The 20,761-nt window shown below is 40.7% G+C and overlaps 1 protein-coding gene across 10 annotated transcripts in view; it reads left to right on the top strand.

Moving 5' to 3' along the window:
- Positions 1-20,761, top strand: part of Fry (FRY microtubule binding protein) — a 493,758-nt gene that overhangs the window by 231,822 nt on the left and 241,175 nt on the right. The window lies entirely within an intron of this gene.

Raw genomic sequence — 20,761 nt, 5'->3', positions numbered from 1 at the left:
GCAGACAATGTTGTCTTTGCATGGCTGTGAATCCTTTAGTAAATGCTACATGACCACCACAATCAGCACTTAAAAATATAATCTGAGCCCCAAATGTGAGGGCACAGCAGGCCAGGGAGCAACTTTGCTAATGTTTAGTTCACCAAAATCCCTTCAAGTGTTCATTGTAGTAATTTGGACATTTTTCCCCCTTCCTGTGAAATGTTTCAGTTCATCAGTCAATTCTCCTACCATGCTGTTTTATAATTTCAACCTACATTGCTAAAGAAAAACCTTCAATTACCTCGAGTCAATCGAGAATAGAAAATTACTCATGTTTCCTGCTCCTCACAACTGTGGTAGTAAAGAAATAGATTTTGATTGACCCTGGAAGGATTCTAGTTAGATATATTGCCACTGAAAGATCAATTCGTTACACACTTTAATTTTGTTAAGTAACTTTGCATTTTCCTTCCCAGTTTCTTCACTTAGCTTACACCTGTTTTCTTTTGAAGATGGCAAATTTTACTTGACTAATATTGCTTCTTTTTGGTTTCCTACATTAAGCTTTTCTATCAAGCCAGTTTAGGCCATGTCTTCAGATAATATCATTGGAGATTTCAATCCAATCACTGTTCTTTACAAGTTCTGTCAACAGATGTTCAGTGTTTCATTTTCCTTAAGGGTGTGTGGTTTCTCACTGGCTCTTGGTTTCAAATAGGAATTCTCTGCTGTTGGTTTTGTCTGGAAGAATAAGAAGCTGTTTAAAGCTGTCTGGACTCATGGCTAAGGGCCTCGAGTTCCCAAAGCAACAGTATGTCACCCACCTGATCACTCTTTGCCCTGAGATTTAGCCAGCTCTGGAACCCAACACCAGCCAGCGAAATCGCTGGGGTAGCACGTGTGTTCGGTATGTGTGGACTGTTTATGAGACTGTTTGAGTCGGGCTCATGTTCCTGGAGTGCTTTGAGCAGCTTTGCTAATCAGTCAGCATAGTATGTTCTTGTGGATAAATATAGACATACGGGTACTCTGCAAGTTGTAAGTCACTGTCTTACTGTGCAGCTAAAAATTGTCCCATTGGTATGAACTGTCTGCTCCGGACGGAAGGCCTGTTTTTAGTTTACCTTCTACTGTAGTCTTTTTGCACCTGACTAAAAATACACCTTGGACTAAAAATATAATAGCCCTACCTTGTGGCTGAGACACTTTATGGTGGCATGAGCAACAGGATCATGGAGCCCGTCATTATGCTTTTTTGCTTTGGAACATAGTCCGTGTAGCCTGTCCAGACTGCTAGTTTGGATTTCTTCTCAAGCTCATGGAGATTACAACAGCTTGTTGGAGACGATCCTGTGTGATCAGCCTCATCAAAGGGCTGGGTAGGTATGAACTACTGTGTGTGTGTGTGTGTGTGTGTGTGTGTGTGTGTGTGTGTGTGTGTGTGTGTGTGTGTGTGTGTGTGTGTGTGTGTGTGTGTGTGTGTGTGTGTGTGTGTGTGTGTGTGTGTGTGTGTGTGAAGGCTGACTGGGTTATCAAATGCTGAGTGTTGGAGGACTATTCTTCTAAAGATTTCAGTGGGCAGAGGTTGGGAGCCTGGAGCCTGGTCTTTGGGGTTATAATATCTCAGGGGGAAATATTTCATCTTTTTTGTATATGAGTCTGTGAACAGACAGCTGGGATGTAATGGATTTTTCTGTGCACTCAACTTTCACTAAAAGATTTTGTATTCCTAGACTGAGAAATTGCTGACCTATAAAAACAGCTCATATGTATTTAGAAAATAGTTCATACAATTGAGTTTAATGTTGAGGCTTATGCTTGATGTCTTAGAAATATTAATATAATTCTTCTTCCTTGTTTTGTTTTTAACATGGCAATTGGCCTAAATTTAGCATTTTTCCCTTTGCTACTGGCTTAGCCTTCCCCATCATTAAAAAAATAAAATAAAAAGCTTTTCTTTGTTGATAAATTTAAATATGGGGCACCATGTGTTAATTCTTCAGTGAGGCTAAATTGCCTGCCACCACTTTCCTTTAACAGAGAAGTTGAGATAATCTCAGCTAACATTTGAAGCTGCATTATACAGCAGTTCCAAAAGATTAATGAAAAGAAATACCACAATGTGATTCCATGGGAAAGTTGATTCGTATGTGCTAAAGGCTCAGCACATTGCTCTAAATATTTTGCTTATTATAATAATGTCATAATATATAATATAATAAACATTTTGATTATTAAAGATTTAGGAGATTGAATTACTGATTCATTATTCTATCATGGATCTCTAACAAAACTGTTAGATACTTACAGAGGATGGAATGCTGTTTCTATTACTTATGTGGTTTGTATAATTTAGGGAACTATTTTCTCCCTCTTAAAAAAGTTTAATATCCAAGAAGCAGTTGTTTAAATGATAAATCTTATGATTGCAGGAATTTGGAGGAAAAATACTGCAGCATAATAGGACATGCATGAAATGATTACTCTCTGTTTCTAGCATGAGGTTTTCCTCAGGGACTCTTTTGTGTTCCAGCTGAATAGAGTTTGTCCAGGGTCTCACCACTTTATCGTTCCGCACTTGCCTTGTCTTTGTCTTTTGATTATTGTCGTCGGTTGATGTTTTGTTTTGGTGTTTTGGTGGTTGTGTGTGTGTGTGTGTGTGTGTGTGTGTGTGTGTGTGTGTGTGTGTGTGTATGTGTGTGTGTTATAGTGATGGCTTTTCATTTTTCTGTTTTTGATGTTTTAAAGACAGGGTTTTGCTCTGTAGCCCTGAGTAGCCCTGCCTCAGCCCTTCAAGTGCTCGAGTGCTAAGATTACAGTTGTGTAGCACCACACCTATTCCCTCATTGCCTCTGTGTGTGTATGTGTGTTGTGTGAGTGGTGTGTGTGGGACTTACCTCAGGGCCTGGGTGCTGTCCCTGAGCTTCTTTGGCTCAAGACTAGCACTCCACCTCTTTAGCCACAGTTTATTGGAAATAAGAGTCTCTCGAATTTTCCAGCCTGGACTGGCTTCCAACTGGGATCCTCAGATCTCAGCCTCCTGAGTAGCTAGATTTACAGACATGAGCCACAGGCACATGGCACACCCATTGTTGCCTTTCTTGTTCAGAATATATAAACATTACTTTTAGAAAGGATTATTAAAAACAAGTATGTTTCAGTGGCTTGGTAGATTTTTCACTATTTTACATTAAAAACTTCTGATAGGCATGTATTCAATGAATTCAATATAGGCATTCTATATTTGTATAACTATTTAAAAAAATAACCTAAAATATTTTTATTAAAGGGGATAGGTTTTTTTTTTTCCTTTTTTCTCAGTCATGGGCTTGAACTCTGGACCTGCATGCTGTCCCTGAGCTCTTCAGCTCAAGGCAAGCATTCTACCACTTGAGCCACAGCGCCACTTCCAGTTTTCTGGTGGTTTATTGGAGACAAGAGTTTTATGGACTTTCCTGCCTGGGCTGGCTTTGAACCGCGATCCTAGGATTACAGGCATGAGCCACAGGCTTCCAGCTAAGTTTTTTTTCTATTGGTAAAAAAAAAAATGTATATATGAAACAGTAAATGGTGAAATGTGTAGTGTTGATAAAAGCATATTTGAACCACAATTTTTAAAAAGACTTCATTTACTCAGTTAATACATTTAACAGAAGTTTATGAAGTTCAGTTAATATATTAAACAAATGTTTATGAGTCCTGGAAACCCTTCATATGCTATAGAAATGTACATTGTGACCCAGGTGCTGGTAGCTCACATCTGTAATCCTACTCCTCAGGAGGCTGAGATCTGAGGACTGAATTTCAAATCAAGTCTGGGCAGAGATTCATCTCCAGTGAACCGGCAAAAAGCCAGAAGTAGATCTGTGACTCAAGTGGTAGAGTGCCAGCCTTGAGTGAAAAAGCTAAGCAAGATCACAAGGCCCTAAGTTCAAGTACATACATGCATACACACACACACACACACACACACACACACACATACACACACACACACTTATATGATGCATATCCATCTCTATTACATGTTCATATGTGTATGTTACTTACATATGTGCTGGTATATGTCTTATACTATTATGTATATTGTAATGTATACTCTACCTGTGTATAATTTTAGAGTACAGCCTGTTTTTTAACAAAGACATGTGACAGCCTAGACTCATCTTCAAATCACTCCTCACATGCTGTAATCCACACAGGGGTCCTCGAGGAGAGAGCTATAGCATTGGTTTACAGACTTTCTTTGTCAGAATGTGGCGGCTGCTGGCCCAGTCCTTGTGCCAGCTTCCTGCTCACCCAGCCTGCAGTCTTCACTGGCCTTTCATGTTGCTCTCTGTGGAATGTGCCTTCCAAGTTTTTCTGTACACTGTCACATTGGGCTTATCCCTTGCCCTTGAAGCTTGACTTTCAGTATACATCTAATAAAAATAACTCAAGAAGCTGGATTAAGAGAATTGCATGAATGTCTGCTGTCCCTCAGTTTGCACAGCCTTTTGACCTTGATGTATAGTGGGAAACACATTCCTCACTAACATGCAGAGCACACATGTATGTGTCCCCCCACTCTCGCACATGAGCACACACATGCCTGTAGAAACAGACCGAGTCTGAAGACAGAGGCTTTATGAAACAGGACCTACCTTCTCTAGATAGGATGCTATCTTTTGCTACGTTCTCTTCTCCTGTCCTCTGTTCTATTTCAAGAAATTTAGCTTAGACTAAGTTGGTTTCATTATCTAGAAATGGACTACAAACTGTACTTTGCCAAACTTAGCTTTTAATATTATATAAGTTGGGCTGGGCACAGTGGCTCATGCCTATCATCTCAGCTACTCAGGAGGTATAAACAGGAGGATCATATTCCAGGCCAGGAATCCCATCCAAAAAAAAATAACTAAAGCAGCAAGGTCTGGGAGCAAGGCTCAACTGGTAGAGCAACTGCCTGGCAAGTGTAAGACCCCTAAGATCAAACCTCAGCCCCATCAAAACAAGAGATTCCATGAGCCAGGCAGTTCCAATGCACTATGAGTCAGCTTCCCAGCTGAAATGATCTGCTCTTGTCTTTAATGTGATGTTCTAATCCCGGAGCTAATGGTGCTTTATTTATCAGGAAGTGTTGCTTGTTTACAGAAAGAGCTCTCCGGATCATCCTGATGTGAATGTAAGGTTGAATGTAAGATTTCCAAGCTGGAGACAAGTCATGACCTTGTTCTTGCTAATACTTCCTTATTCCTTAGTGCAACATATATTTGTTGAGTGTTGAGTATTAAGCCTAGGATGGTGCTGGAAGGTGAAGATACAAAGGCATCAGATTCCTTGCCCTTTTTACATTTAAGTATCACTGTGGAGATGGAAAGCACATATAGAATGTGTTATGGTGTATCGGGAGGCTTGCAGCCCTCTGGGGTGATATAACAGTGAAGCAAACAATGAGCAAGAAGTAGGAAGGAGTCATTGGCCATCATAGCCTCTCATAAAACTGGAAGGGAGCAAGCAGGTGAGCTATTAATATGTAGTTTTTTTCCTCTTATATAATTCCTCAGGCTCTCTGTATTCTGCCCTGAAGCCTTCCCTCATTGATCTGTCATCTGTTATTTCTAAGTGTCCACATCAGTGTCACAAACTGAGAGAATCCTGCCCTCATGATTACAGACATGTGTCTATAATCTGTGTCTGTTTCTATGTCCTGGCTACACCCTACATTATGGTTAGGTCTGTGTATCTGGGATGAGGTACCCATGTCCCTATACAGCCCCTGAGATGTATGAGGGCAGGAGTCAGGTTTGGTTTGTACCCTGCAGATATTACAAGGACTCAAAAGGAGAGTGGCCTTCAGTAGACAGTCATGACTGAATAAGTCAACAGGAGAAAGGAGGACGGATGGAAGGGCTGGAGGGAGGAGGGGAGGGAATACATATTGACTAGCCATTTAACCTGACTATACTGCTTTTGTCTGTTCAAGCTTGTAGCATCCTGTAGTGGGATGTGTAAAATTTTAAGTCTTTCCAACTGTCTTTTTAAAGATCTCTTCTGATATTCCTCCATAGTACTTCTTGGATTGCCTCGTCCATACTAGGCCTCAATCAAAGTGTGTTGTATAATTAATTGATTAGCTAATTTCATTCATGGCCTTCTGAGATAAACTTTATTTCTGAAAAGGTCCAACACATAACATCACATGAGCATGATCAAGCCTGTGCCTTTAAGCTTAGCAGGTGTGGTGTGAATGCCTCAAGATCACACTTCTCAGTCCAGTCTTAAGTTATGCAGTAGTAGGATCCAAATGAATCCTAAGGAACACTCTTGAACTCTAACCTATGTGATCAAATCTGGGTTACAGATATGGTCCCATATTTTATATAATAATTCAGTCTTATCAAATCAAGTTTCTAAAATAGCATTCCTTCACTGCTGTCATTATAAGGTTTAGAAAACATTTTAATAAATGAATCTTAATTTATTTAAGGTGTGTGTGTGTGTGTGTGTGTGTGTGTGTGTGTGTGTGTGTGTGTGTGTGTGTGTGTTGATATTGGAGCTTGAAATCAGATTTTTCATTCCACTTTCTTACTGATACTCAACCTCCACTTAAATGATACCTCCAGCTCAGCTTTTTTTCTGGTTAATTGAACGTGAAATCTATCAGGCTTTTCTGCCTGAGCTGCCTTTTGAACTTCGATCCTCCAGGTCTCAGCCTCTGGAGGAGCTAGGATTACAGGCGTGAGCTACCAGATCATGCCTATTTTAGTGTTTTTGTTTTTGTTTTTGTTTTGAGATGGAGTCTTGCTGTATAGCCCAAGTAGCTTGGAATTTACTATGTAATCCAGCCTGGCCTCAAACTGGTGGTATTCCTGCTTCAGCCAACCAAGTATTGGAATTACAGGCATATGCCACTAAAGCTGGCTCATGTTTGTTTGTCTTAACAAGGCATTTGATTATGAAATGTTTCAAACGAACAGAAAAAAAATATATACACAGCGTATTTTCATCACTCAGATTCAACAGTTGTCAGATTTAGTCACATTTGATTTATCTAGGCCTTTTAAAAAATATTAAAGTATTTTGGAGCATCTCTAATATGTAGTCTCAAAAGAATGCTTACAGTATAATTAACATACCTAACAAAACTTGATCATAACACCTAAGTATAACTGAGGATCAGGATTCAGAGAATGTTACAGGTTACATCTGGTTGTTGTATACCCTTTCATAGTTTATCCTTTCATCATCCATCTCTTCATCTATACCATTCACTTGTAGACATTACTGCCCTTGTATTACAGAATGAACCTGGTTCAGCATTGTCTTGTTGGCTTCCTTATGGTGACATTTAACTTGAACCTGTATCCTTGCTATTTCTCCTGCCATGGACATTATCTCTAATATTGAAATCTTGAAAATCATGGAAAGAGCACAATACCCAATTCCTTCTCTGCCATAATGCCAGTCCTTTCTGTTGTATCACTGAGAGGCTGAAGATCGGGCTGTCATTCCCAGGTAGACATAGCCAATAATTTTCAGTGTTTGGGTACAAGAACTCTGACCAATATCCTGCCACAGGTAGTGAGTTTTAAGACAGTGTTATGAGTCATTATTCTAAAAAAGCTTCTTAAACCCTCAATCATTATAACATCTCAGCAGGAAACAAATCTTGCCTGTCTCTCTCTCTCTCTCTCTCTCTCTCTCTCTCTCTCTCTCTCTCTCTCTCTCTCTCTCTCTCTCTCTCTCTCTCTGTCTCTGTCTGTCTCTCTCTCTTACACACACACACACACACACACACACACACACACACACACACACAGAGTGGGCAAGGATAGTATAACAGAATTCCAGATCCATTTGACATTCTAGATTCTAACCTTCATTACCTTTGTGGTAGATGCCCCCTTCCCCCCCTCTCCCTCCTCTCTCTCCCCCTCATGAAACCCACTACATTGCAGCCAGACACAAGAGGAAGCCTTGGCTTTATTTCTGGTTGTTACCTTAAGGCTCAATTGAACATTTTTAAACACATATTATGTGGTAGGTATCTGTGTTTCACAAACTCAGGGTTAGACCTGCCTCACCTCTGTCTGGGCAAGACCCTGTATACCCAGATCTCAAAGTCCACATAGGGTTCCGAAGCATGGCGATGGGAAAGAGGCAGCTGGAGTGGAGGGAGAGCATGGAAGGTATGTGGGGACATCTCTCCACTCCCTCCCCCAACTCACCTTGTCTCAGCATGCATGCACAGCCTTTGTCTTCAACAAGGGACTCTAGAGTCCTGGGGACAGGACCAGGTGGTGGTGTTTTTCTCCCCAGCACTTAGCACAGGGCTTGGCATACTCAGTTGAATAATGGTGCTTACTTAATATTCTTGGATGCAAACATATCCAATTCTACAATATAATATTTATGTGAATGCAATTTAAAACATGGACACAAAAAAAACCCTAAGTCCTAAAAAAGTGTAGGGTTTAGAGTTGGGAGCATGGCTCACATGGTCGTCTGCCAGCCTCACAAGTGTGAGGTTCTGAGTTAAATTCCCAGTACAGCCTACAACAACAAAAACAACAGCAACAAATGTAGGTTTTAAACTTATCCTACCACTAGAATTAAAGTCTTGAATAGTAAGAAAATGAGTATGGATTTATTTGGGTAGGGGCAGGGGGGAGGACAGAGGGGATGGAAGTCAGTAGGCTTTCAGGATGAATGGTGATCTGGTGTTGCTATGTAGGGCTATTTGGAGGGACAGCACAGATTTTAGAAATGAGGCGAGAGGGGAAACAAAGGAGGAGGCAACAATGCTTCATAAGAACTGTACTCATTATCTTGCCCATGTAATTGTAACCCTTCTGTACGGTATTTTCACAATTTAAAAAAAAAAGAAAAGAAATGAGGTGAGACAAGAATGGGAGGGGGAACTGGGAGAAAGTGAAGGAAAAAGAAAAAAAAGAAAAAAGAAACGTACTTATTACCTGACTTGTGAAATGGTTCAGTATGCTTATCAGTATATTTTGCCTAAAAGCACTAACTTCATTAGTTACACAGTGTGTCAACTGAAAGCAACTTTGTTAACTGGATTGATTGTTCTCCCTAGCTTTCCTATTGATTTACCTCTAGTGTTCAGAGTGTGGATCACTGGCCATGCCAGGTTCTGGTTAGAAATGCTGACTCTTAAGCCAGGCACATGGCTGCCTCAGGAGGCAGAGGCAGGAGGAACTGAAGTTCCAGGCCAGCCTGTACTCCATAGGAAGACCCACTCAGTCTGAAACAAAAGCAAAAAGAAAAGGAAAAGCAAACTCTTCCAGCACCACCCCACACCCTGACACTGAATCCGAAGCCTGGGCTTCTTGGTGAACCCAATGTGATAAAGATTCTGAGCAAAAGCTGGAAGCCAGTGCCTTACATATGTAATCCAAAAGTGAAGATCTGAAGATCACAGTTCAAGAAAAATCTGTGAGATTCTTATCTCCAGTTAATCAGCAAAAAGCCAGAAGTAGAAGTATGACTCAAGTGGTAGAACATCAGCCTTGAATGGAAAAAGCTAAAGGACAACACCCAGGCCCCAAGTCCAAGCCCAAGTATTTCCACCAATAAATAAATAAATAAATAAACACCTAAATAAATAAATAATAATTCTGAGCAAAAAGGATTGTGATAAGTGTGCAAATCTTTTTTTTTGAAGGGGGGGGGTCCGGTCGCAGGGCCTGAACTCTGGGCCTGGGCACTGTCCCTCAGCTCTTCAGCTCAAGGCTAGCACTTTACCACTTGAGTCACAGCACCACTTCCAGCTTTTTTCTTTTTGCTTATGTGGTGCTGAGGAATCTAACCCAGGGCCTCAGGCATGCAAGGCAAGCGCTCTACCACTGAGCCACCTTCCCAGCCCTGTGAAAATCTTTTATAAACTTAATATCAGAACATTCAAAATCTTGTCCAAGTATGACAAAGTTTGAATGCATACAGTTCAAATTAGTGAGGTTTTGCTGTGTAATGTGAGCAACCAGGAGAAGCAAATAGAAAGGAGAAGAAAATGAGAGAAGGGCAGGCAGGAGGGCCAAGGAGTCAGGTCCCTTGAGGAGATGGAGGAAGTGGAAAATCAGGATTATCCTGCCTCTAGGTTATTCGATCTCCTTTTGTAGAGAAAGGACCTTGAAATGTCACTGTAACCTCATCTTCCTTTGCTGGCAGGTCTTGGCAGACACTCTTTCAGGCTCTGATGACAGTACCTACTTTGAAAATCAGGGGGAAGTCCATGTAATTGCATCTTAGCAGGTGACAGACATTTATAAAAAGAAGTCACTGAAGTGTTGCTGTCATTTCTCTAAGATAAAATACTGGAAGGCTCAGGAAGACAGAGAAGAAGAAGAAGAAAAAAAAAAGACAGTGACTTGATGCCAACCTTCCCTTTGTTCAACGGCTTCCTTCACTCTGCAGTTCTTGGGGAGACTAAAACAGGGACACAGGAGAAAGGAAGCAGAGACCTGTTCTTTTAACTACTCGTGTCCCTAGTCTGAACAAGAGGCACTGAGAGGCTCTTATCACCAGTGTATCTAGGCAAGATACCAATGACTGTTGTGAGGTACATCATTGGTCAGATGTCAGTTATTTTCCTGTATCTGCAATGTTTCACTCACTCACTCATTCCTTGTGCTGTACTAGGGCTTAAACTCAGGGCCCTGTACTCTGGCTCACTTATTTTTGCTCACAGCTAGTGCTTTACCACTTGAGCCATACCTCCAGTCAGGCATTTCCCTTACTGGTTAATTGGAGATAAGAATCTCTCTGACTTTCCTGCCCAGACTAACCTGGAACCCAGATCCTCAAATCTCAGCCTTTTGAGTAGCTATGATTACTGGCCCAAAGCCAGGGAAACCTGGCTTGATCCTTTTTTTTTTTTTTTTTTGTACTACACGTTGCTGTTCCTCAGTGAATGAATGCCTTTGGTTGGAAATCCGATAACCTGGTAGGAGGGGCCCCTAAGGCCTGATAGAAGTCCATGGAAAATCTCATTCCCCAAATCACAACATGGATGTTTTATTCATCCTCCTCGGAAGTTCCAACAGTAGGGTAGCCGTGCCACCTCATTTAATCGTCATAACATACAGATAGTCTTCCTGAAGTTGAACATTCTTTTTCTACTCTGTATTATTGGGAAAGCACTCATCTTGAGAGCAGGTAGAACCATTTCTTTAGGGGCAGTGAATGGAGAAAGGCAACTCGATCTCTTATCTGCACTTTCTCCCGATGAAGGTGAGGGTCTAGATTTATTTTTTATTGTAAAGATACTGTACAGAGGGGTTACAGTTACATGAACAAGGTAATGAGTCCATTTCCTAGCGAGCATTGTTACCGCCTCCTTTATATTTCCCTTACCATCCCTTTCCTCTCCCCCAACTCTCCTCTCCCCACCCCTGCAAAGTTGTAAAGTTCTTTTTCAAGATAGTGTCTTGTACATCTCATTGTTACAATGGTCATCCTGTATCCTTATTTCAGCATTTTGTTATTTCCCTTCCCCTCCCCAAATTAGAAAAATGTATATACAAGATGCAGGACACCGGAATCAAGTACAGTAACAACAGGGCTTGTGCCATGGGGGAAGAACATACAAAAGAAACAAAAAAAATCACATAATACATTATAAGTACATTAAGAAGACCAGCAACAAAGATAAAACCTCTTGTGCCCTATCTTGGGGTTCATTTCACTTAGCATCAGGTTATGTGGTCTAGATTCTTACTAGGTTTTTTACTGGGGGCTGAATGCATGAATGACATCACTAGAGTTTTTCATGAGAAGGGGAAGAGTTTCCAAAGGGCAGGGTGTTACTTCTTATCTTCCCTAATTAAACCATGCTCGGATCTGTCCATGGCACCAATGGGTATGCTTACCATTGTAAGGAGATTATACTGAGCCCAAGAGTACCCAGAGTGCCAACCTGGTATTGGGGCCATATTGAATTGTCTGGGGAGCTCTCTCTCTCACCATAGAGTTTGGGAATCTGTGACAACTTGATGGGTGACAGCTAAGGGCATGGTATTCTCAACAGCCAGACTTGAATTTTTACAAGGAAGCCACATAGAAGACTGAGTAAAATGGGGAAGTTTATAAGATATACAGACAGACCAACATAGACTCAGAGAATGAGTTAACTTCTCTGTGACACTGGAAAAATCATTGAACCTCTGTCCCTGCATGATCTTATTCATAAAAAGCAGATTTTTGGCCTTTCGGGATTATATTAAGGATTAAATACACCAATCATTCTGGAGCTGTCTCGTGGACTCTGAAAAGGAGCATACCATGAGAGAACTGAGAGAATGGAGGGATGTGTTTCATCCACAAAAATGAGAGAAATGTTTCACATCATTAGAATTTCATAGAAATTACTAAACAGAAGTGAATGTGCCAGTATAAATACTTGTCATGTAAGGCAAAACTTGTTTCTGGGTATTGTTTTTACCCAATAATCTTTACTTACCTTGGAATATGCAAATTATTTATGAATAATCCAATATACTTAAAAACATCTGACTTGTTGACACAGTGGTGGTTTTTTTGGTACTCAAACTGATTTTCTTTTTTTTTATTAATACTTTTTTATTGTGAAAATACCATACAGAGGGGTTACAATTACATGAGCAAGGTAATGAGTACATTTCTTATCAAGCATTGTTGCCTCCTCCTTTGTTTCCCCTTCCCATGCCTTCCCATCTCCCCCCATGCATCCCCCTGCACTCCCAAAGTTGTAAAGTTCATTTTTCGACAGCATTTTGTACATCTCATTGTTGCAATGGGTCCACCTGTATCCCTATTTAAACAATTTGTTTTTTCCTTTCCCCTCCCCAAATTATACCAACATCAAATACAGTGAAAACAGGGGTTATACCATGGAGGAGACACATACAAAGCATCAAAAAAATCACCTTATAAATATGTTAGAAACAATAGCAAGAAAAAAACCCGTTTGAGTCCTTATCTTGGGGTTCATTTCACCTAACATCAACTTATCTGACTTTTTCTACTTGTCTCAGATATATACTAGTTATTGCAAATAAGGGAAACTATGGAGCCTATGTTTCTTTGGGCTTGGCTTACTTCACTTAATTTAATTGTTTCCAAGTCTTTCCATTTCCTAACAAATGGGGCAATGTCATTCTTTCTGATGGAGGCATAGAATTCCATTGTGTGTATATACCACATTTTCTTGATCCATTCATCTACTGAGGGGCATCTGGGTTGGTTCCATATCTTAGCTATGGTAAATAATGCTGCAGTAAACATAGTCATGCTGGTAGCTTTGTATGGTCTTGTTTGTGATCATTTGGGTAAATGCCCAAAAGTGGGATTACTGGGTCATAGGGGAGCTCTATGTGGAGTCTTTTGAGGAACCTCCATACTGCTTTCCAAATTGGCTGAACACGTTTACACTCCCACCTACAATGCAGTAGGGTTCCCTTCTGTCCACATCCCTCCAGCATCTGTTGTTGTTAGAGTTCTTGATGATAGCCATTCTAACTGGGGTGAGGTGGAATCTCAGTATTGTTTTGGTTTGCATTTCTTTTATGGCTAGAGAGGTTGAGCATTTTCTTTACTCTTCAGAGAAGTTTCTCTGTAGGGCTTCAGCCCACTTATTTATTGGGCAGTTGTTTCTTTGAGGATTTGTTGTTGGAGGATTTAATTTTTTGAGTTCCAGGTATATTCTAGATATGAGACCCTTGTCCAAATGGTGCTGGCAAAATTGGTTAATCACTTGTAGAAAACTAAAGCTAGATCCTTATATGTCACCCTGCACCAGAATTAACTCCAAATGGATCAAAGATCCCAAAGTCAAAGCAGACACCTGAAAACATTAAAGGAAGGAATAGGAGAAATCCTCGGTCTCCTTGGCAAAGGCTGAAATTTTCTTAATAGAGACCCAGAAACACAACAAATCAAAGAAAGGTTGGACAAATGGGATTGCATGAAAATGCAGACCTTCTGCATGGCAAAGGACATAGCTAGCAAGATCAATAGAAAGCCCACAGATTGGGAGAAGATCTTCAAACTGATTTTCTTTTTTTGGGGGGGGGTCCAGTCATAGGGCCTGAACTCTGGGCCTGGGTGCTGTCCCTCTGCTCTTCAGCTCAAGGCTAGTGCTCTACCACTTGAGCCACAGCGCCACTTCCGGCTTTTTTCTTTTTGCGTATGTGGTGCTGAAGAATCGAACCCAGGGCCTCAGGAATGCAAGGCAAGCGCTCTACCACTGAGCCACCTTCCCAGCCCTTCAAACTGATTTTCTTATCTCAACCTTTCCCATTTTTTTCTCTCCTTTCTCCTCTATTCTTCGCTTCTCTTTCTTTTATTCTTCTTTCTTTCTCTTTTTTTTTATATCTTTTTAAATGATTTTTTAAGAAGTTGTACAAAGGAATTTCAATGCAATATTTCAGTTTATAACAATGCTCGATAGGAAATGGACTCATTACCTTGCTCATGTAACCATAACCCCTCTGTACAGTATCTTCACAATAAAAAATATATATTTAAAATTTTAAAAAGAATAATGTATCTTGAGCGATGTCACCCCTTCTACCATTCCATCATTCTCCCCACATTTCTTTTTCTTTCTTTCTAATTTTTTTTGAGGTACTGAGGTTTGAAATCTTGCTTCTACTAAATCTAGCCCAGATCTCCATTTCTTAATATTACTCTTTAGAGGAAAATAATTCTTCATTTTATGTGTGGAGTGTTTTATGTTTTCCTTTCCCCAACTTACTTTACCTAACTTCCAGTCTCTGTAATTTTGAGAATTTACAGTATGTTTTAGCATGGTATTTCTAAGCACCCTCATAAATACATTAGTAGACAATTTATTAGTACTCTGTACACAGTATGACATGTTCTCACGGTAGCTGCGTCATCCTTGGTGATGATTTATGAAACACTCCTGTCATGGAAGTAAACAAAGACAGCCTTATGGGAGTAGAGGGGGATGAGGGTGCAGGGTAGCATGTTTCTAAAGAAAGAACAAGTTCTCGGTAACTCACAAGTTGACTCTCAGCAACTATCAAACCAACAAGATGCTGAAAATCGTTTTTACTCAACTGTGACCAATGGCATCTTATCAATCCCCCCGCCAGGTGAAAGATAAGGTTACACTCATCTCTAGAAACTAAACTTGTTTAATCAGACCCCACTTTACATGATTGATACTGCACATTATATCCAGAATGCATTTTAATTTATTTTATCTTTTGTGTCTGCTCTGGGGCTTAAACTCAGCGTCAAGGCCCTCTCCTTTATCTTTTTCCACTCAAAGCTGGTGCTCTACCACTTGAGCCACACCTTCACTTCTGGCTTTTTGCTGCTTTAATTGAAAATAAGAGTCTTCTGACTTTCCTGCTTGGGCTGGCTTTGAAACTCAATCCTCAAATCTCAGTCTTCTGAATATCTAGGATTTATAGTCATGAGCCACCAGGGCCTGGCTTTTCAGCAAAAAACAAAAACAAAAAAACAAAAAAAAACACTAGTTTTTAGGTTGTTGTTTTTTTGGTTGGTCATGGGGCTTGAACTCTGGGCCTGGGCGCTGTCCCTCAGCTCTTCAGCTCAAGGCTAGCACTCTACCACTAGAGCCACAGCACCACTTCCAGCTTTTTCTGCTTATGTGGTGCTGAGGAATGGAACCAAGGGCCTCATGCATGCAAGGCAAGCGCTCTACCACTGAGCCATCTTCCCAACCCAGAAACTAGTTTTTATTTCAAATGCTTGGAGTCAGATTCTAGGAATAGGAGAATCAGGAAAAAATAGTATTGAGTGTTTTGAAAATCTACTCTTGTGTTCCTCTGTCTATAGACTGGGGAGAAGCAGATTAGAAACAACCCTGTTGTGTGAGGGAGCTGGGGGAAAGTGCTTTGTGAAGGAAGCTCTTGCCCATCATGTTTCCACGCAAAATGGCACACAGATGTGTTGTCAAAAGGACAGATAAGAAGAGCTAGTCCTGCTCCACCAAGCCTATTTGCATTACCCTTAGGTAATAAGGCCAAGAATGCTTCCAGATTCCATTTCTGTCTCTGTCTCTCTGTCTCTGTCTCTCTCTGTGTCTCTGTCTCTGTTCTCTCTCTCTCTCTCTCTCTCTCTCTCTCTCTCTCTCTCTCTCTCTCTCTCTCTCTCTCTCTCTCTCTCTCTCTGTGTGTGTGTGTCTCTCTCTCTCTCTCTTTCTCTCTCTCTCTCTTTCTCTCTCTGTGGAAATCCACACTCCCAATGCCTTTGGGCAAGTATTACAAGAGCAGGTTTCCTACTCTTCTAAGTAAGAATCAGTCCCTCTGCTTAATTTCCCTTTCTCTTTTACAACGGTCATGGGACGTACTGTGTATGCATGCATGCATGTGAAACTTCTGGTCACCTTAACCCAGGCTCAGTATCAAGGAAGAATCTTTATTCCTCTTCACCATCTTCCTAGTGCCTAGAAGAACATGGCCTGGAATCTTGGCCCTCATTCAATAAATACTGAATGAATGATGGAGGGAGGGATAGGTGATAGCTAATGAGATATAGAATTACTTCTCTGAAAATCTGTTGGAGAAAACCAGCTGCTTTCCTGTCACATAGCCTGCCACTGGTGTCTGCGAGCTGGTGTCTGGGGTCTCATAGGAGGGACATGCAATCTGGCATTTCCTTTCTTTGCAGTGGCACAATAAAATGTAGCAAAACAACTGATTGTGCAAGAATGTTTATTTGTCTCTGCAGGTAGGCGGTTAGACATTCCTAGAAATGTTGGTAACTTAGAGACATTTTACTGAAAACCCAAGCCAGCTAAGAATAGCAGCCTGCAAGTTAAGCCATTGAGTCAATGAAATTGGGGGAGTGGGGAGAGATTAGATAATGTTTCAAAGTCATGATCATCAGTTGTGATTACAAATAGGTAGATCTAATAAAGAGAAAGTGAGTCCCAAAGCCTAAAACAGACTTTTAAGAAATATTTTTAAAATTTGTCATTATAAAGATAATTGAAATAAATATTTTACAAATTAAGGAATAGATCCAGTTTGATAAAAGATGGAAAACCATCTTCTGAAACAAGCCAGTAAGGCAGCAGGCACTTTGAAACTGCTGTTGATAAAAGTACTGGCTTGACTTGGACCTGCAAATGTCCTAAGCATAACTTCAAGGAGCTTAAATACTAGGCCTGTTGGCCTCCATTTCCCATCAGCCTACTTGCTCTATGCCAGGCTTTCCTGAAGTCACTGGGTTCCAGGTACTACAGGACTGAGGGATAAAACATCTTGTGACAAGAATCCTCTCTGGCCCGGAGGAACCAACCACTGTCTTATTATAACAAGCACTCATCTGATAATGGATAACATGATGACACCTTAGAACACAGCTTTGACTGCAACTACCTTATTGTGCAGACCTTCACCCGCCTGCCTCAGTACTTCTCTATTCAAATCTAAAGCTCTAGTGAGTACTAAGGAAGGAGGGCTGAAGAGCTTGCTCTTTCTCTTTCTGGATTGCAAGATATGTTAATAAATCTCCGTTCTCTGGCCTTTCACCACTTCTTGTGTCTGTAATTTGTGTATTTGGAGCAAATGTATTTGGAGCCCCTGAGGCAGGCCTCTGGCTTAGGACTCTGGGCACAGTAGATACAAAATTTAGAACAGCCAGGCACCTTTTGGCTTTATTTTTTAATCACAAATAAGTTTCAGTCAAAAAACTCAGGCCTAAGAAGAAATAGACTGATGGTTGAGAACTAGATTCTGTGGCATGATAACTGACTCTAAGTATTTTTAGGGTTTTTTTTTTTTGTTTTCTCTACTTTTCGGTACAGGAACTGGACATTGTCACCCATTGTGAACATTAATTATATCAGGCAGGATAGAGTGAGAGTTTGTCCCAGCATTTTGGTCTGTCCCACTGTCAGGCCAGCTGCATTTCTAAGTTCTGGTGGCTTCCTGGGTTCCGCTTGTTTTCTTTTGCATCCTTGTCCTGATTGGTTGCATGTTTCTACTCATGGAATTTATCTTACTCCCTCATAATTTTCTGTTTCCAAACTATCATGGACTTAAAAAGCTAGACAAATTGGCTTAGTTTTGTCAAATTAAGGAAGTGTCTAATGATTTTCTTCCTTTCTCTTTTCTTTCTTTTTCTTACTTTTTTTTGGGGTCTTGTCCTTTTGGGAAATGGGGATCAAACCCAGGGTGTTGCACTTGTTAGGCAAGTGCATTGTCATTGAGCTAACTCCCAGCCCTTCTGCCATTTTCTTTTGTATGTGTTTGTGCCCACCTGTGATGGTACTGAGTAAGTACCAACTGATACTAAGTAAAGTGTTTAGAAGCCCCTGAATTTAGCGCCTTCAGCTCTTGCTCAAGTTTGTTTCCTCTTCTGCTTGAGCCACGCCTCCAGGATAGATTTTTGCTGTTGATTATAGATGGATGCTCACCATCAATTCTGCTCAACTGGCTTCAAATCACATCCTCCATGTCTCTCCTCCTGAGTGGTTAGGATTATAGGGCTGAGCTATCTATTCTAATGGTAATGCTTGGGCCAGGGTGGACTTTGTGGCTCAGTTTTGTGGTTAAGAAACATGAATTCCTTGGCTTCCAAATATATAGTCCCCAAACAATTGATGAACTAAAAGGGGCTATGTCACCTGGGTGCTGGTGGCTCATGCTTCTAATCTTAGGAGGCTGAGATCTGAGGATCAAGGTTTGAAACCAGCTTGGGCCAGAAAGTCCCGGAGTCTTATCTTTGATTAACTACCCAAAAGCCAGAAGTGGAGCTATGGGTCATGTGGTAAAATGCTAGCCTTGAGCAAAGAAGCTCAGGGATAGCACCAAGAACCCAACTTCAAGACCCAGGAGAGGCACAGAAAAAGAGGGGGTACTATATCATAATGTTCACTTTGGAAAATCATACTAACAAAAGGCTTGTTAGTAAATTATTATGGTATGATAAAAAGAAGTTACTGAAACTCAGGAGTGAAACCAATTCCAGAACATTCATCCTCTTAACACTTACTGTGTCTGTCTCCATCCTCCCAGGCTGATGCGAGTGACACTTAGGGTGATGGGTGTTGCCCTCTAATTCCTCCCTGCTCTAAAGTTCCAGCTCACTCCTGCTGTTCACACAGACTGTGATACAAAATCTTCATGTCACAAAGGCTTTGCAGTACAAGTGCATTGTGTGTGCGCGCACACACATGCATGCATGCACGCATGCGCTAGTTTGAATTTTAGGTCTTGCTCCTTTGACTGGCTTTTTCTGGATCCACCACTTGAGCCACAACTCCACTTCCAGCTTTTTGATGGTTAATTAGAGATGAATCTCACAGACTTTTCTGCCTGGGCTGGCTTTGAGCATTGATCTTCAGATAACAGTGAATTTGTACTTTGACGGTGTAAATGGTAGATGTGTCTGACAGCTCTGGTTCAAGTGCAGCTTTGCAGGGAGGCCGATAAGGATCACTTTCCTGGACATCTCTCACTGGAGTATTTAATTGTAACCCCTAGAGTCTTGTGATTATGGATATGGCCTTGAGATTGTACTTTATATCAACTCAATATACTTGCCATCCAGAAATGGATTCAACCTGATGGAAAACCATAGGTCAGAAAAAGTATGGCCTAAGAGGTTTTAGGTTTCTATTCCAAAGGCATGATGCCCTTGATAAGAAGATAGCTTGTGGAGATACATAGTCTTTTGTGAGTTGCAATGGTAGATAACCTGCTCCAACAAGGTGTTTTCGTTGGAGAGATGAAAAGGAGGTAAGGTTGAGGCAGGAGGTGTTTCATTGTAGTTCCTTGACCTTGAGCTTGCCCTATTAGAATGAATAATCTCTTTGAGAAAGCTGCGTAAGTGACAACTCCTTTGGGGGTGTTTCTGACTGGCCTAGGGCTTGAACTCAGGGCCTGTGCTCTTGCTTAGTTTTTTTCTCAAGGCTGGTGCCCTACCACTTGAGCCACAATTCCAGATTTTTGTTGGTATGTACTAGAAATTGATCATTTTTTTTAAGACACGGGGTCTCACTATGGTACCTAGGCTGACTTTGAACTCCTGAGCTCAAGTGACTGTCCTGACTCAGCATCCTAAGTAGATGGGTCAATACACCACCATACCCAGCTATCTGCTAGCATGTTAAACAAAGTAACATTAACTGTAGAGAAATGTAAAATTTATGCTTATGGTCCAAAGAAATTGAAACAGTTGTATTCTGAATGGAGGCCACTCCCTGGAGTCCTGGTAGCTGCCTCTGTTAAAGATCTAATCCAAGTGGGACTTTATAATAATGATAATTTTTAAAGATTTATATGAGCTACAACTAAAAAACTGGCATTGTAACTTGACCTAAAAGTGGTAAAAGTGAAAAACTAAAACCATACTTTAGACAGCACAAACAGGGGACATCCTCAGACTTTTTCTTTCCAGATAATATTTGAAAAATTGGCTCTTAGAGACTTGTTGAAGAGATGACCCCAGAATCTTGACCCCACGATCTTTTTCATTGTTTCATTGAAGCACAGAAGACAGAGAGTTCTTATTGTCAGGAAAATCTAGACAAGATGTCTCTTTTTTCAAATATTCTCTTAATCTATTTGCCTGGAACATGAAATAGAAGCCCAAATATCTTAATATTTATAGGGTTTATCAGCTATATCAATGTGATAGAAAAATTTTGACATTATCAAATGTGATGTAATGCAAACACAACATAAAGAAAATAATAACATTCCAACATGATTTCTTTTCTTTTTTCTTTTTTGTCATTTTGGGATTTGAACTCAAAGCATTGTGATTTCTAAGTATGTATGCTTACCACTGAGTC

Source organism: Dipodomys merriami, unplaced genomic scaffold, assembly GCF_024711535.1.
Source record: "Dipodomys merriami isolate MVZ:Mamm:240054 unplaced genomic scaffold, mDipMer1.0.p SCAF_6, whole genome shotgun sequence".
NCBI classification, from domain to species: domain Eukaryota; kingdom Metazoa; phylum Chordata; class Mammalia; order Rodentia; family Heteromyidae; genus Dipodomys; species Dipodomys merriami.
The sequence above is the reverse complement of the archived record's forward strand: the minus strand, read 5'-3'. Positions and strand labels throughout refer to the sequence as shown.